Raw genomic sequence first — 19631 nt, 5'->3', positions numbered from 1 at the left:
TAATCTTTGCCACAAGATTCTTCCTTTGTCTAATACACATATGTAACACACGCACACTTAACCTTGTTTTAAAGCTTGATTTTTTTCTCTCACCTAGAGACCATCAAACTCCAGATGAGCAGGCAGCCAGAGCCTCAGATAATGGCTCCCCTTTGCCGGGGATCCTTGGGTAGACTTCTCGGAGGAATCTAACTGCCATTTTTCCCACACAACGCCCCCTCAGAAGGAAGTAGCTAAGACCGGTTGTGGTTCATATTCTAATGGCAGTTAGATGTGCCTCTTCAGAGGGGAGAAATAATACAGAATGGCTGGGCTCCCAGCTAAACCCCACCCTTAAGTCTGGAACAATGGCCCTAAGAGAAAACAGCTGACCCTGACTTTTCCACCCAAACGTTGCTTTTTTTGGCCTGCCATACCCCTATCCTATGCCCATAAAAAGACGTCAGCTGGAAGAGCAACACAAGCAGCTGATGCAAGTGGTTGGGGATACTACTGGCTGAGCGTCAGAGACTACGGACTGATGAGGCTAACTTCAGATGATGTGGCTTCAGGAAAAGATCACCTTTTACCCGCACCATCTCCTTTCCAACTCCCATCCTGCTGAGAGCTACTATTATCTCCAAATAAAATCCTCTGCATACCCTACCCTTCAATCCATTCATGTGACCTGATTTTTCCTGGATGCTGGACAAGAACCCAGGTGCTGAGAAGGCAGGGGCTTGGGCACTGCTGTGTGGCCAGCACAGAGACTGCTCTCTCCAAAGAGGAGTCACCAGCCGGTTCCAGCTTTTGTTCCCTCTAGTTCCTGCACATGCTTGCTTGCACACTGCCTCTTCTTGGTAGTGGCCAGTGGTAGGCTTAGTGAAAGGAGCCATGCAAGTTTCTGCCTACAAAGTAGGTCAAGGTCAAGGTAACAATCCCATCTCAATACTACGTATTTACGTTTTATGTATATGTTTCACTACCAAAAATATATAGAAGAACTCTAGTAAATTGACATAAAGAAAACCAAAGGAAGCATTTAAATCAAATACTTTATCAGAAAAATAGAGACATTAAGCCCAAATGCTTTTTTCAATTTCATGTGACATAAGTAAATCTTTAATAAATAAACTGGTTTTAAAATTAGAAATGTTTTCAGAATTTCAACATATATTGTTTAGATTTATTGGTCAAGCAGTTTTATATTTATCTCTGCTATATAAGGTGTCAAAATTTTTCATGAGGGCTATAAAGCTATAAATACTGCCAAAAGAGACTTATCTTTGAGTAATTTTTGATAAGTAATTTATTTAATAGTTTGGTTTAATGAAAACAGCTCAATTCTGAGGTAGCAGCAAAGAAAACTCATTTATTTAACCTTAAGTTTCTTACTAAGGTAAACTCCTGAAATTCCAGGCTATAAAAATAGAGAATAGGGGAATAACTTTAAATGATGACTATCACAGTTTTCATAAGTAATCTAGGTGAATTACTTAAAAAATAAATTCAATAGGTAAATGTAATGAAATAATCCTAGTAAATGAACTTTTTTATAATTTAGAATAACATTATATTACACTAAATAATAGATATTTGTGAAATATTTGGATCATTTCCATTTACTTATACCATTTATTCTAGGAAAACATTTTTTTAAAAAAAGTATTTTTTAAAGGAAAATAATTTTTGCTTAATTTAAAGGTTATTTATGAAGCAAGATAAAAGAAACCAGTAAATAAGAGAGTTGTAAATAAAGTTATGAATATAAAGATGTATATTTGGTAAGAAAGATTAAAAGGAAAATAATTTTATATGAGAATCTTGATGGTAAATTTTTGTTTTAAAATAAAATGACTGGCTATTGGGATGGTTAGGGTAAAACAGAAGTCCAAGCATGTGATAAATGGTTTGTCTAAGTTGTACTTCAAAAGCAATGGCAAACCTTTAATTACTTTTGCACCAACCTAATAATAAGGCTTGTAAAAAGAGGATTTATGAGAACAACAAAATCTTTATGCGATAAAGTTGGCTACTGTTAAAATAAAATTATTTATAATAGTCTTTCTAGTAATTGGTGTTTGATATTAAAAAGAATACACTAATACACTAAAGAATTGGTTAGAACAAGAAAATCTTAAGTTATTGATTTACTATCAATAAAATTACAGAGATTTTAATTTTTAACCCAAAAGTTCAATTTTTAATTGCATTTCACTGTTTTTAGCTTTCTCCTCTTTGAAAACAAGGCATGAGATAACTCTCTTTCAACTTTTTCATCAGATACAGTAATTTTTTTTTACCCACAGGTTCTAATTGCTGTTGTGGCCTGATGCTAAAAATGTTTATCTTAAAGATCTAAAGAAAATGTTTTGTTCCTATATAATATTCTGTGCTCTTGGATTTAAATTCTTCCTTGAGGCTAGGTGCGGTGGTTCATGCCTGTAATCCCAGCACTTTGGGCAGCTGAGGCAGGAGGATCATTTGAGGGCAGGAATTTGACACCAGCCTGGCCAACATGTTAAAATCCCATCTTTACTGAAAATACAAAAATTAGCCAGGTATGGTGGTGCTTGCATGTATTCCCAGCTACTTGAGAGGCTGAGGAGAATCACTTTAACCCAGGAGGTGGAGGTTACAGTGAGCAGAGATCACACCACTGCACATCAGCCTGGGTGATAGAGCCAGATTCTGTCTCAAAAAAAAAAAAAAAGTTCCCTGAAACTGAAAATTTTCACTTATGACCAAGGACACACTCTTCTTATGTCTAAATAGTCTCCCCATAGGGAAAAACAATCACACTACAGAGGCTCTTTTTTTTTTTCCTTTTTGGTAACTAGGCTAAAAACAGTTTTTTTTTTATTAAAATAATCCTTATGACATTGTTACTAACTTTTGGTTTGCTTAAGAAAAACGAGATTAATTTTTTTAATTAAGTTTTTTATATCTCTGTAACTTTCTTTATTGCTTTTAAAGTGCTTATACTGTTAAGTTGCAGGGCTTTGACTCCTATGTCTAAATAGGACACCAACTCCTGCTAAATATTAAACACTGGCAGCAGCTAAAGCCTCATCTCCAAACCCAGGTGAAGATGACAATCAAAATAAACTGCTTTCATGAGACACAGGGCCAGAAATTGAAACTATTCAACCCTTCCAGGCCCAGGGATTATCATGGAAGAGACAGGCACAGGAGACTGTGAGGGCTAATTTTGAGATAGAAAATTAGTTTGGATTTTCTCTATAAATTAAACATTAATATCAAAGGCACAGTGAAACAAGACAAGCATCTGGGCCCCTGTGTCAGATTAACAAGATTTTCTTGGAGCATTAACCAACTTAAAAAATATCATAAGAGGTTACAGTGACATTCATGAAAATTATATCTTGTGGTCAAGATGATTAAAATTTAATAGCTTTGTTTATAACATTTGAGAGACAAAATTAATTGGCCTCATGCTGTCTTTATTAGGAGTTACTGTTTGAAAAATTAAGTCTACTCAAAGAATAAAGGGTTTTGCCTTTTTTTGTGAACTCTTTGGGTTATCACTTTGGCTAAATGAATGACTTATTTTACAATGACCTGTGATCCTATTTTGTGATATCAGTGTTTTAAAATTTTTATACCTGATAAATTTTCAAATCAAATTCCAAAGTTTGTCCTTTAGACTTCATTAATTTTTTTTAATATCATGTTCCCTTAAGTCCAAAAGAGACATGTTTGGTTCACTTAGTACCATAAAATCATATAGGAGGCATTTTCAAATATGAAATGTTTAATCATCTTTGAATTAAAGTTATATGAATGCGTTAGTAGTATGTGTTCCAAAATTGTGTGAGATTCCTATGATTGTGATAAATCTTAGTATATTTTATCAGAAGTAATTATGATTGCCATGTAAATTTGTTATATGCCACAGAAGTAATCAGATTTCTTTGTTAACCGTGTCTTCAACCATGGATGTTCTATAGTTTTTATGATCCATAATTGTTGTTTCACTTTGATGCTTTTATAGAGCAGCTTATAATCATCTATAGATATCTGAGGAGTATTCTTAAATACAGGTTTCTGATCACTTTAGAGACAGACTGTGCCATTAAAATAGACATACCATCTTTAAGAACTGTAACACTCACTGTGAGGGTCCATGGCTTCATGCTTGATGTCAGCAAGTCCAAGAACCCACTGGAAGGAACCAATTCTGGACACACTATCAGTAGTGATATCATTTGGGTGTGTCTCTACCCAAATCTCATCTTGAATTGTATGTAGCTTCTGTAATCCTCATGTGTTGTGGGAGAAACCTGATGTGTGTAACTGAATCATGGGGTGGGTTTTTCCTATTCCATTCTAATGACAGTGAATAAGTCTCAGGATAACTGATGGTATTATAAAAGGGCAGCTCCCTTGCACATGCCCTCTTGCCTGCCACCATGTAAAATGTGACTTTGCTACTCTTTCATCTTCTGCCATGATTGTGAGGCCTCCCCAGTCATGTGGAAGTGTGAGTCTATTAAACCTCTTTTTCTTTATAAATTACCCAGTCTCAGGTATTTCTTCATAGCAGTATCAAAATGGACAAATATAGTAAATTGGTACTGGTAGAGTGGGGTACTTCTTTTAAGATACCCAAAAATGTGGAAGTGACTTAGGAACTGGGTAACAGTCAAAGATTGGAACAATTTGGAGGGCTCAGAAGAATACAGGAAGATGTTGGAAAGTTTGGAGCTTTTTAGAGACTTGCTGAATGGTTTTGACCAAAAAGCTCCAGACTGAGATGGTCTCAGACAGAAACGAGGAACTTTTGGGAACTGGAATAAAGGTGACCTTTGTTATGCTTTAGCAAAGAGAATGGAAGCATTTTGCCCCTGCCATAGACATCTGTGGAACTTTCAACTTCAGAGAGATGATTTAGGGTATTTGGCAAAAGAAATTTCTAAGCAGCAAAGTGTTCAACAGGTGACCTGGGTGGAAAATTTGCAGCCTGATGATGCCGTAGAAAAGAAAGACCCATTTTCTGAGAAGAAATTCAAGCAGGCTGAAAAAATTTGCATAAGTAACACGGAGCCAAAAGTTAATTACTGAGACAATGGGTGAAATTTTCTCCAGGACATGTCAGAGATCTTCACAGTGGTTCCTCCCATCACAAGCCAAGAGAGTTAGGAGGAAAACATGGTTTCATGGGCCAGCCCCAGGGCCTTGAGGCTTTGTGCAGTCTTGGGACTTAGTGACCTACATCCCGGTTGTAGTTAAAAGGAGCCAATGTACAGCTAAGGCAGTTGCTTCAGAAGGTGCAAGCCCCAAGCCTTGGTGGTTTATACATGGTGTTGGGCACCTGCGGGTGTATAGAAATCAAGTATTGAGGAATGGAAACCTCTGCCTAGATTTCAGAGGATATATAGATACACCTAGATGTCCAGGCAGAAGTGTGCTGTAGGGGTGGATCTCTCATGAAGAAGCTCTGTTAGGGAACTGCAGCAGGGAAATGTGGGGTCAGAGCTCCCACACAGAGTCCTTACTGGAGCACTGACTAGTGGAGTTGTGAGAAGAGAGCAACCATCCTCCTGATCCCAGAATTGTAGATTCTTCAATTGCTTGCATCATTTGCCTGGGAAAGCTGCAGACACTCAACACCAGCCAATGTAAGCATCCAGGAGAGGAGCTGTACCCTGCAAAGCCACAGTGGTGATGCTGCCTAAGGCCATGAGAGCCCACCTCTTGCATCAGCATGATCTGGAAGTGATACATGGAGTCAAAGGAGGTCATTTTGGAGCTTTAAGATTTGACTGCTCTGCTGGATTTTGGACTGGCATGAGCCCGTAGTCCCTTCGTTTTGTCCCATTTCTCCAATTTGGAACATGCGTACTTACCCAATGCCTGTACCTTCATTTTATCTAGAAAACAACAAACTTGCTTTTAATTTTACAGACTCATAGGGAGAATGGACTTGCCTTGTCTTAGATGAGACTTTGGACTTGGACTTTTGAATTAATGCTGGAATGATTTAAGACTTTGGGGGACTGTTGGGAAGGTATGATTGGTTTTGAAATGTGAGGACATGAAAATTAAAAGGGGTCAGGGGTAAAATGATATGGTTTTGCTGTGTGCCCACCCATCTCTCATCTTGAATTGTGGCTCCCCTAATCCCCATATGTAATGAGAGGGGCCTGGTGGGAGGTAATCGAATCATGGGGGTCAGTTTTCTCTGTACTGTTCTTGTGACAGTGAATAATTTTCATGAGAACTGATGGCTTTATGAAAGGGTAGTTCCTCTGCACACACCCTCTTGCCTTCTGCCATTTAAGACATGCCTTTGCTCCTCCTTCACTGTCTCCCTGACTGTGAGACCTCCTCAGCCATGTGGAACTGTGAATCCATTAAACCTCTTTTTCTTTATAAATTACCAAGTCTTGGTATTTCCTTATAGCAGTATGAAAATGGGCTAATACAAGTTGCAATGTCTCCTGTTTTGTTTCTAAATGAGCTTATTTGGATCTTCTGTTTTTTCTTGGTTAATCTTGCTAATGTTCTATGAATGTTATTTATCTTTTCAAATATACAGCTTTTGTTTTATTTATGTTTTGTGTTCTGTTTCAATTTCTTTTAGTTCTGGTCTGATCTTGGTTATTTTCTTCTGGGTTTGGGTTTGGATTGTTCTTGTTTTTCCAGGTTTGTGAGGTATGACCTTAGATTATTTGTGCTCTTTCAGACTTTTTGATGTAGCCATTTAATGCTATAAACTTTCCTCTTAGCACTGGTTTTGCAGTATCCCAGATATTTTGATAGGTTGGGTCACTATTATCATTCAGTTCAAAGAATTTTTAATTTCCATCTCCATTTCATTGTTGCCCCAGTGATCATTCAGGAGAAGGTTATTTAATTTCCAAGTATTTGTATGGTTTTGAGGCTTCCTTTTAGAGTAGATTTTCAATTTTATTCCACTGTGGTCTGAGAGAGTACTTGAAATAAATTCAGTTTTCTTAAATTTACTGACACTTGATTTGTGACATATCATACAGTCTATCTTGGAGAATATTTCATATTCAGATGAATACAATACATACTCTGCAGTTGTTGAGTAGAATATTCTGTAAATATCTGTTTTTTTGTTTTTACAGTATTTTGATTTTTTTTATTTTATTATTATCATACTTTAAGTTTTAGGGTACATGTGCACAATGTACAGGTTTGTTACATATGTATACATGTGCCATGTTGGTGTGCTGCACCCATTAACTCGTCAGTTAAGAAAATATCTGTTAAGTCCATTTGTTGTTACGGTATAATTTAAGTCCATGGTTTCTTTGTTGACTTTCTGTCTTGATGACCTGTCTAGTGCTGTCAGTGGAGTATTGAAGTCCTCTATTATTGTTGTGTTACCATCTAACTCATTTCTTAGGTTTAGTAGTAATAGTTTTATAAATCTGGAAGCTCCAGTGTTAGCTGTATATATTTATTTAGGATTGTGATATTTTCCTGTTGTACCAGTCCTTTTATCATTACATAATGTCCCTCTTTGTCTTTTTAAATTGATATTGCCTTAAAGTTTGTTTCATCTAAGATAAGGTAGCTATTCCTGCTTGCTTTTGGTGTCCGCTTGCATGGAATAGCTTTTTCCACCCCTTTACCTTAATCTTATTTGAGTCCTTATGTGTTAGGTGAGTCTGTTGAAGACAGTAGAAACTTGGCTGTTGAATTTTTATTTTGTCATTCTGTATTTATTAATTTGAGCATTTAGGCCATTTACATTGAACATTAGTATTGAGATCTGAGGTACTATTCTATTTATTGTGCTACATGGTACCTGAATAAGGTTTTTTCTTTACATTGTGCTTTGTTTTATAGGTCCTGTGAGATTTATGCTTTACGGAGGTTCTATTTTGGTGCATTTTGATAATATGTTTCAAGATTGAGAGCTTCTTTTAGCAGTTCTTGTAGTGCTGGCTTGGTAGTGGCAAATTCTCTCAGCCTTTGCTTGTCTGGAAAAGACTGTGTCTTTCCCTCATTTAGGAAGCTTAGTTTTGCTGGATACAAAATTTATGGCTGAGAATCACTTTGTTAAAGGCGGCTAAAAATAGAACCCCAGTCCTTCCTGGCTTGTAGGGTTTCTGCTGAGAAATCTGCTGTTACTCTGATAGGTTTTTGTTTATAGGTTACCTGGTGCTTTTTCTCACGGCTCTTGATTCTTTCCTTCATCTTGACTTTGATTATGTGCTTAGGTGATAATCTTTTTGCGATGAATTTTCCAGGTGTTCTTTGAGCTTCTTGTATTTGGATGTGTAGATCTCTAGCAAGGCCTGGGATGTTTTCCTAGATTATTTTCTCAAATATGTTTTTCAAACATTTAGATTTCCCTTCTTCCTTGGGAACACAAATTATTCTTAGGTCTGGACATTTAACATAGTCCCAAAATTCTTGGAGGCTTTGTTTCATTTTTTTGAAAATTATTTTCTCTATGACTTTGATGGGTTGGGTTAATTTGAAAGATTTGTCTTTGAGCTCTGACATCTTTCTTCAGTTTGTTCTATTGTTCAGGCTTTCCAATGCATTTTGCATTATGTGAAGTGTGTCCTTGATTTCCATAAGTTGTGATTGTCTTTTATGCTATTTATTGTACTGAATATTTTTCTATTCATATCCTGTATCATGTTTTTGATTTCTTTAAATCAGACTTTTTCCTTCTCTGGTGCCTCTTTGATTAGCTTAATAATCGACTTCCTGAATTCTTTTTCTGGCAATTCAGAGATTTTGTCTTGGTTTGGATCTATTGCTGGTGATCTGGTGTGAACTTTTGGGGGTGTTAAAGAACCTTGTTTTGTCATGTTACCAGAATTGTTTTTCTGGTTCCTTCTTATTTGGGTAGACTATGTAAGAGGGAAGATCTGGGACTGAAGGGCGGCTGTTCATATTTTTTTGTCCCACAGTGTGCTCTCACGATTTGGTGTTCTCTCCCTTCCTCTAGGGATGGGGCTTCCTGGGAGCCAAACTTCAGCGATTGGTTTTGCTCTTCTGGGTCTAGCCATCCAGCAGAGTTACTAGACTCCAGGCTAGTACTGGGGAGTGTCTGCAAAGAATCCTATGATGTGATTTGTCTTCAGGTCTTTTAGCCACAGATACCAGCATCTGCTCCAGTGGAGGTAGCAGGGGAGGGAAGTGGATTCTGTGAGGATCCTTCTTTGTATAATTGTCTAGTGCACTGGCTTGTGTTTGTTGGCCTCCAGCCAAGAGGTGGCACTTTCCAGAACTCATCACCTGCAGTACTATAGGGAGGATGCAAACTTGCCTTAAGGTTGCTTGGTTAAGTATTCAGGTTTCTCAGGCAATGGGCAGAGCCATAGAGCCCCCGAGAGATTATGTCCTTTGTCTTTGGCAACCAGGCAGGTAGACAAAGACCACCAGGTGGGAACACGGATAGGTGTGTCTGAGCTCAGACTCTTTGGGTGGGGCTTGCTGTAGCTGCTGTAGGGGATGGGGTATGGTTTTCAGGCCAATGAAGTTATGTTTCCAGGAGGATTATGGCTGCATCTGCTGAGTCATACAGGTCACCAGGGAAGTGGGGGAAAGCCAGCAGTCACAGACCTCACCCTACTACTATGCAGCCCAAAGCCCTAAAGGCTGGTCTGACTCCCACAATGCCCCTCCACCTAAGTCTATTTCCAGGCAGCTGGTGACCAGGGCTGAGAACTTTCCCAAGAACACCGACCTCCCCCCTGGAAAAGCAAGGCTCAGTTTTTTGGCATCTCAAGGAGACTGCAGTGGTAATCTGGTTGCTTCAAAGGGCCTGTGGATTCTCTCAGCTTTCCTGGTATGCTCCTCTGGTAGTTCTTGGAACAAAAGTTCATGATGTGAGTCTCCACACACTGCTCTGTCTTTCTAAGTGGGAGCTGCAACCTAGTCCTGCCTCCTATACTAATCTCACTCTTTTTTACAACCGCATAGTATTTCATGGTTTAGATGTACCACAAACAGAATGGGAGAAAATTTTTGCGAATACTATGCATTTGATAAAAATCTAAAATCCAGTATCTATAAGAAACTTAAACAAATTTACAAGAAAAAAAACCTCATAAAAAGTGGTCAAAGAACATGAACAGACACTTTTCAAAAGCCGACCTACATGTGGCCAACAATCATATGAGAAAAAGCTAAACTTTACTGATCATTAGAGAAATGTAAATCAAAACTGCAATCAGATACCATCTCACACTAGTCAGAATAGCTACTATTAAAAAGTCAAAAAATAACACATGCTGTCAAGGTTGTGGAGAGAAAGGAACAATTATTACACTGTTGGTGAGAGTGTAAATTAGTTTCCCAACAACCATTGTAGAAGACAGTGTGGTGATTCCTCAAAGACCAAAAGATAGAAATACTATTTGACTCAGCAATCCTATTACTGGGTATGTACCCAAAGGAATATAAATTATTCTATTATAAAAACACATTTTAATGTATGTTTATTACAGCATTGTTCACAATAGCAAATACATGGAATCAACCTAAATGCCCATCAATCATAGACTAGGAAAACAATTTTTTTTTCTTTTTTGAAATGGGGTTTCACTCTGTTGCCAGTCTGGAGGGTAGTGGTGCAATCTCAGCTCACTACAATCTCCGCCTCCCAAGTTCAAATGATTCTCCTGCCTCAGCCTCTTGAGTAGCTGGGACTACAGGCACGCACCACCATGCCCAGCTAATGTTTGTATTTTTAGTAGAGACGAGATTTCACCATGTTGGCCAGGATGGTCTCAATCTCTTAACCTCATGATCCACCCACCTTGGCCTCCCAAAGTGCTGGGATTACAGATGTGAGCCACCACACCTGGCCAACAATTTTTAAATGTATGTTATTTCCAAAGATCATCAACCCGAATGCCCATAAATTATAGACTAGAATAACAATTATAAAAAATGTATTATTTCCAAATGTCATGGCTAATATCAACTGGAAAGTTAACAATATTTGGCTTTAAAAAATTATATGTCACTTAAGAGAATGGAGCTACTAATAAGAATAAAGTCTACAGATACTAAAATATATGTTTAATTTTTTTATAAACTATATATCTGGAGGTAAGTGGCTTAATAGCTTAAAAATTAGATTTGGTACTCAGAAATTCTCTTGTCCTTTATGTATGTTATAGTATAGCTTTAATATGGTACTGATGTTTTAGGTATAATATTTGAATTATGAAAGAAAGAATGGGAACACAAGGTCTGTCCCTTTTATTATAAGTAAGAAAAAACAAGAAAAGATAAAGGCAGCGTGCTTCTGACTTCCTCCATTGGGAACTGTATCAATTGGCAACCTTTACACACAAGGGAGGCCAAGACCGTGACATTTTTATTCTCCAGACTCAATTGTAAAAGTCAAGAAAGAACTATGCTGAAAATATATATTTGTCTAGCCAAAGAAAATTGTCTTCCTCATTATTATTCTAATCTGGAAAATTTCAATTGCTCTTTCTTAGCATTCCCTAGCACCTTTCTCAATTTTCACAGTTCCTCATCATTGATAATAATGATGACTCTTTTGAGTGTTTCTTTCATATCATGTGATAAGAACAATTTATTATTATTTAAACCACACAGATTCTTATTAATTAAATGTTGGTATTCCAATTTTGAATATTAACTAAATGTGGCCCAGACATGTTAAATTCTTTAATCATTATACTGAATTAATACATAAAAAGAACTGTGATTTAATTACCAGTTCATATCTAAGGTTTCAAAGACCAAAGTACTGATTTTATGGTGTTAATCAAATAAAGTATTTTTTGAAAAGGATGGTATTTCAGACCCAGACATGTTAAATACGTCATCTAACTGATGGAATTAATAGTTGAGACTCAACTGGTTCCATTATTAGTCGACCTATTCCAAATAATAAATATCTGTAATACATATTGTGAAAAAGTTTTACAGTTCATCATTGAATTAATGTATACACTTTGGTCATTTATATCATTTTTATCAACAGAATTCTACATATTGCCACATACCAGTTCCAGTAATTTCGAATAAATATGTGATTGCTGAAGAAACAAAGCAGCTGAGCCATTAGTACTCAATGTTAAAAGAAAAGCTATATCCAATTTTGGATTGCTTTTGCTTTCCTATATTGTAAATTTACTGATATCAGAAACTACCACCAGTAGCAAGCAAAACATTGTATCTTGGGTCCAACGCAGAAAACCAAGTAACGTTACAATTAGAATTTGGTTAAACAAAGACCTTCCACTACTTTCTTATGTAATATTACCCATAGCAGTAGTAATATTCCAATAATTCTGAGTTTCTTTCATGTTTGTTTTAGAGTTGATGCTAGTTTAAAATATAAATGTATACACTTCCAATATTAACTTTCATCACGTTCAAAATTCATAATGTCTTCTCCATTGTTGGAAGGATTCTGAATTTGAGACTCACATTTGTATGTATTTACATTTTGTATTTTCTCTGGAGGCTTGCTAATGTACAGCATAAATGAATTTATCTTACACAATGCAATCAAAACCTTGCATTGATACGGGTTTTTGTTGTTACACTGGCATTATTACAAATGAAGATTTCTCAAGGAAAATATTCACATATCTTAGGTCTTTCCTTGGCATGATGCCAAAGTTAGACAAATATTTTTGTTATAGTTACATTCTGGTAAGAGATTTTTTCTGTTGTTTGTTGCACTATAAAAACCACAAAGGAAAATATTAAAGAAAACAACTTCTTTTAAAAATTATCTTTCAAAGGTAAGTTTCCAGGTAAAAAAAAAAATTAAAGTAGGCAATAATTATGTGCTTCTACAATGACAGTGCTGTGAACCTTAACGGGTAGAGAATAAGACAAAATGAACAATCTGAGAGTGTACCATTTCTAATTAGGCATCTACAGTACAGATTGATAAACTTTTTCTGTAAGTGGCCAGATAGTAAATATTTTAGTCTATGCAGGCCATATAGTCTCTGCAATAATTACTCAGTTCTGCTAATGTGGTGCAAAAGCAGCCACTGACAATTGGCAAAATTGTATTCTGTATAACTTTCTTCATCAAAATAGGCTGTGGATGGGTCCTTCTCATAGCCCTTAATTTGCAACCATTGATGTAGATCATCTGCTTCCACCCACCTTCTCTAAGAAGGTTCTAGGGTTATTGGCTACCCAACAACCTGGAACAGAACATGATCAGGTCACCTTGTTCCTGTCCTGGAATGCATCTTGGCTGTGGCAATTTATTAATTTATTGAAAGCTCATAGCTTCTCGGTCTGAACTCATATGTGCACCTGTTTCTCTTTACTAGTATTTTTGAAATTGCCTCTTCAGAGGGAAATTTGTATTGAAAGGTAAAAAGGAGGTACAATGAAAGTTGAAAAGACACTCCTTCTCAAAGTTATTCCATATAATATCAATTTGGGCTCATAAGGAAACATATACCTTTCTTATTCTACACTGTTCTGAACAAATGAAAAAGAGCCTTTATGTTGTCTGATTTTTCATTTCCTTTAAGTGAAAGGGTGAGATTGATATTCAGGTACTTTGAAGTATTTTTATGAGGATTAAATAAGATAACCTTTAAAAGCTCCAAACAGTTTTTGGCACATTCTTCTCTTTTTAGTATATAAATTTATATTTTCCATCTGTTTCCCACTTTTTCATCTTAAGCATTTCCTTTTCCCATGACATTAAAGCTGTTTCAAATTTGATCTACTCAACCATGTTTTCATTCTCTTTCTTTTTTAAAATATGTCGTTTGTTTATGTATTCATTTAATACACATTTTGAGTGCTTACTATGCTCACATATGTCACAATATTTTATATTCTCAATTATGTGTCACATCTGATTCTCCACATTAGTATAAGTATTTAGATATTTACTTAAAACCGGTATAATTTTCTCAACTCATGCTGTCCTTTTACATGATGCTTGCAAAAGATCCCCATGAATTTTTAGTTATCAATTGTATCATGAAATAATGCATATAAATACAAATTTAAAATCAAAGGACATAAAAGGTAAAGAAATCTTGAAATCTTTTTTATATTCCTTATTTAAAATAACAAAACTCAGTGAATTTTTCCTTCAAAGTAGCAGATTAGAGTTAACTCTGTTGACTGTAAGTGGTAATATTTCCACACTATCACAGTGCTTGCCAATGCTCTGACTGTTTCTGTTCCTTTAAAAATATTTCTCTCAACAAATGCCTACAATAACTGGCATTAATGCTGAAAATATGTGAGTTAAAATACAGATCATTTTCTATTTTTATTAATAATAGATATTGTCTTTCTTACCCCCTTTTTATATAATTTGCTAAATTTTATCTGATTATTCTCAAGACTAACATGGTTTGTGAGTTGTTGGTGATAATAGAGGTTAACTATGTATGACCTTATGTTTTTAAACCTTAATTTCTCATTTCAGAATCACTTTCTCTGAGATTTCCATTTTAAAGAAATGAAAAAGTTTATTATCAAGGAATAGACATTTTCAATGTCTTTAATCTTCAGTGTGACACATAACTTTGTTGAAAAACTAAATTAAATGATCAGTAATTCACTTTTATTTTCTAATGAGTCAGAGTTAAAATTTCAGTGTATGGAAGTCCTCCTTAAGGCTTGAAGGATGCATGCAATTATGGTAATGAAACAATCAAGTCCCTGTTTCTAAGAAAGAGCATGAGAGATATCTCAAACCGGAATAAGCTGACCTCTCCAGAATAAAAAATGAGAACTTTTTTTCTCATATTTTCCAAAGTAGTTAGCAAGATTGGCAAATCTCATGAATTTGATTTAAACCAAATAATGCAGTAAATTCTACTTCAATAAATTTTCACATTTTCTTTAACAGAATGGGATATATTGCTTCTATGCTCTAGTGTGTAATATAAAGGAGAGCAGCATATGGCACCTTGTTAGAAACATTCCTTAGTGAGCTTCCATAATAGTCAACAGAGTGGGCAGAGGTTATTTACGGCAATAGCTAACATTAGGGACTTTCTCTTGTAGCTGTAGAGTAGCATATAGAGAATTTGAAACCTGTTTACTGCTTCATTTTATTATCTTCTTTGTAAAACATTGTCTGTTTATTATGCTAACAGTGGTCAGGTTTTTGGTTTTATTTTGTTTTCAAGTAAGAAGAATGGTTAAAAAGTCATGTGGTAAATCACTGATTGACGGTACACAATGAAAGCTTATTTTTTCATTCCCACTTGACCTGACTGTTCTTAAAATCATTCAAAAATATAGAGAGTAGAATTAAGGTGTGTGATGGTTAATACTGAGTGTCAAGTTGATTGGATTGAAGGATGCAAAGTATTGATATTGGGTGTGTCTGTGAGGGTTTTGTCAAAAGAGATTAACATTTGAAGCCAGTGGGCTGGGAAAGGCAGACCAACCCTTAATCCGGGTGGGCACCATCTAATTAGCTGTCAGTGCTGCTAGAACATAAAGCAGGCAGAAAAATGTGAAAAGACTATACTGGCCTAGGCTCCCAGCCTACTTCTTTCTCCCTTGCTGGATGCTTTCTGCCCTCAAACATCGGACTCCAAGTTCTTCAGTTTTGAGTCTCCAACTGTCTTTCATTGCTCCTCAGCTTGTCGATGCCTATTGTGGGACCTTGTGATCTTGTGATTTAATACTTAATAAACTCCCCTTTACATCTATCTATCTATCTATCTATCTATCTATCTATCTATCTATCTATCATCTATCTATCTATCTATCTATCTATCATCTATCTATCTATCTATCATCTATCTATCCTATTAGTTCTGACCCTCTAGAGAACCCTGATTAATACAAGGTGAGTTGAGAGAGAACAGTATTTATCTAACAATTCAATCTTAATTATCTAATGATTCATTTTCAAGTATACTCTCTCAATCAATATTATATTTATACACTATTTCAACCTACTACATTGTTTACATACTACATGTAAGGTAAATTGGATGTCAATGGTTATGGTGGGAAACAAGACCTTCCTTAACAACTTAAAATGTAGCAGTGGGAAAATAAATTCGTAAGTCACATAGGTGCACCCAAATTTCATGGGAACTCAGAGGGGAGAAAGAGTTTGGAAACTGGGATCCAGAGATGTTTTTGCTTGGCTTATAAGTATATTGTGAAGGCAATCACAGATCAAGAACACGCTTATCATCAGCTTTGAAAGGATAAGAGAACTGTATTGGGACAATATTTATCACAGCATCATCATCCACATTATCTTCAATCTATTTGTTTTCAATAGTGAGATGAAGGACCAAATATGTCAAACCTTAGACATATTGTAATTAAATTTAATTTGAAGAGTTTATATCTCTTTTATTGTCTTTATAATGCAGCCATGCATAAGTGGAAGATGTGCTGGTTAAATTTTCTCAATAACCAATACAATATAGAAGGTGTTAATTCCGTAAATAAATAGATAAATAATACCATAGAGATTTTAGAGGTGGTAAAGTATGCCATGTAAATGTTCCTTCATGACCTAGTAATGATTATTATGACTAAAAATATGGATGTTTCTGGGCAATATGTAATTGTGTAATAAATTACAAAGTTTAGTATTATCTCTACAGATTATAGAAAATAAATCCAAATCAATGTATTAATTAATATATAATTTTTGTTAAAAAAAACCCTGATAATATAGAAAATAAATCACACTTTTTTTGTTTTTGTTTTTGAGATGGAGTCTCACTCTGTTGCCCAGGCCAGAGTGCAGTGGCGAGATCTCGGCTCACTGCAACCTCTGCATCCTGGATTCAAGCAATACTCCTACCTCATCCTCCCAAGTAGGTGAGATTATAGGCACGCACCACCATGCCCAGCTAATTTTTGTATTTTTGGTAGAGATGGGGTTTTGCCATTGTTGGCCAGGCTAATCTTGAACTCCTGGCCTCAAGTGACCCGCCCGCCTGGGCCTCCCAAAGTGCTGGGATTACAGGCGTGAGCCAATGCACCTGGCCTACATTTCTATTAATAGTAAATGCTTACAATTTATTTTATTTAGATAGAGGCACAACTAATCATTTAATATTTTACTAATTTTTATAACCATTAGTGGTGGAAAACTCTCATTATAATTATGCCTCTAGCTGTTTAGAAACTCATTATTTGATAAAATATAATCGAGAAGTCTACAAATATCAAAGTCAATGTTCTTTGATGAATCTGGTAGACTCACAAAACTGATAGAAAACATTTCAAATAATTAATTTGCAATGTTAGTTCTAATAATACAATCCTTCAGTTTAACATCTAGTTTGTGCTCACCTTGAAGTTATCTTTTTGTGCAGCATATAATAGTGCAAAATTATTTAAAAGTGTTAAATTTTTCAGAACACAAGTATTTTAATAGTGGAATGCATTTTTAGTTAAAATCATTTTTATAATCAGAATGATTATTTTAAAAGCAGGTAAAGGATAAAGAAAATAATCACATTAATCTTACCATCTGCATATGCACATAAACACATATAAACACCACATTTGAATAATGATATATATATATATATTTTAAAATATCTTTATTGAGATATACTTCATAGACCTTAAAATCACCCCTCAGGATGTACAATTTAAGGTTACTTTATATATTCACAAACTTATGCAATCATCATCAAAATTTAAATTCAGACTATTTTCATACCTTCAAAAATAAACTCTATATTACCATCATTCCTCAATTTTTAAACATTAGTTATCTTTTAGGATGTTATAAGTATATTTCTGTGTCATTGACATATGCATATATACATTTAATAATTTCAATTGATACGTATTTTTCTACTACATATTTTATACTCCATGTTATATTTAATCAGTTCTCCTTCTTCTATAAATAATGCTCCAATAAATAACTTTGCACTTGCACTTTTGATCACTTGTGCAATAACTTCCATGCAGAAATTCATATTTGTAGAATTTCTGGGTCATTGATACATACTTTTAAAAGTTTGTATGTCACTGCGATTTCTCCATAATGTCTACAGAAATATGTAATTCCCCCAATATTTAAGTAAATGAAATGTTCTCCTCGAAATAATGGGCATTATATTCTGGGCTTTCTTGACTTAGTTTTCTTTTTTCCTTACAATCACCTGTTGTAACAACCTAAATTTATTTTAATGCTTTTCTTGAGATAAGAATGAAAGTTTAAGGATTTCCCCAAATTTTCAGCCAGTAGTCACACTACCAGTTACTGGATAGTCAGTCCTTTGCCCATTGATGAAAACCTATTTTGTTTTTAAAGACATATTTAGGTCTAATTGTTAACTGTACAAATCTTCCATTAACTTATGTTTTTACTTCCATAATTTTTTTAATAAACGTGAATTTATAATGCACTGTAAAATCCAACAGAGCCTCGATTTTCTTGCTATCTCTTTATAGATTTTCCTCAGGACATTTCTTGTCTTTAAAAATAAATATTACACAAAATTAATGGATTGTTTTGAGGAATATTTATATGTTGAAGTTAATATTCAAAATTTCATTCACAAAAATTATACTTCTCCCCACTTTAATCTTTTAAGGTGTATATTTTTCTTAGGAAATCTCTGAAAGACGATTCTAGTTTAGAGTACACGAAAATATGTGTTATAGAATAATTTCTGCTGAGTGGTAATCAGTTGTCTAAAGTCGTAAGTATGTCTACAGAAAGTAACCAAAATTAAATTTTAAATTGTATTTGTTTTCTATGACTGCTGTAACAATTACCACAAACTTAATTACTTAAAACGACACAAATTTATTATCTTATAGTTCTGGAGGCCACAAATACAAATTAAGTTTTACTGGAATACAATGAAGGTGTCAGGACTGCATTTTTTTTTTCTTTTTAAGATGGGGTCTCACTCTCTTGCACTGGCTGGAGTGCAGTGGCTCATCACAGCTCACTGCAGCCTCAACCTCCAGGTCTCAAATGATCCGCCCACCTCAGCCTCCCTAGTATCTGGGACTACAGGCACGTACCACCACACCCAGCTAATTTTTGTGTGTGTGTGTGGTTTTTTTTTTTGTAGACATGGGGTTTTTCCATGTTGTCCAGGCTGGTCTCAAACTCCTGAACACAAGTTATCTACCTGCCTCCGTCTCTCAAATACTGGGATTACAGGCATGGACTATCACTCCTGACCAAGGCTGCATTTCTTCTTGAGTCTTTAGGGGAAGATTTTCTTTCTTTCCTTTTCTAGTTTCTAGAGGACACCCACATTCTTAGTTTCATAGTCCCATTCCTTTATTTTCAAAGCAACAATGTTAGGCCACTCTTTCTTTTGCTTTCATTTCTATGGGTCTCTCTTTTCTGCGCCTGACTCTTACACTTAAGAACACTTGTAGTTACCTTGAGTCTACAAGGATGATCCAGGATAGTCTCCCCATCTCATAGTTGGTTGAATAGTAACCTAATTCCATTTTTTTCATCTTTATAATCAATTTTACTTTGCTATGTCATCTACTGTATTCACAGATTTTTGGTATTAGTATGTAGACGTATTTGGGAATCCATTATTCTGCCTAGCACCAAGATACATATTTTACCTTTATATCTATCCATAAAGAAAAAGATAAATATTTTGAAAAATCAGTTTCTACATTGGTAATAAAAGGTAAATTATATGACACAATAGTACTATCACAAATAT

The sequence above is a fragment of the Nomascus leucogenys genome, chromosome 11 (assembly GCF_006542625.1).
Source record: "Nomascus leucogenys isolate Asia chromosome 11, Asia_NLE_v1, whole genome shotgun sequence".
Classification (NCBI taxonomy): domain Eukaryota; kingdom Metazoa; phylum Chordata; class Mammalia; order Primates; family Hylobatidae; genus Nomascus; species Nomascus leucogenys.
The sequence above is the reverse complement of the archived record's forward strand: the minus strand, read 5'-3'. Positions refer to the sequence as shown.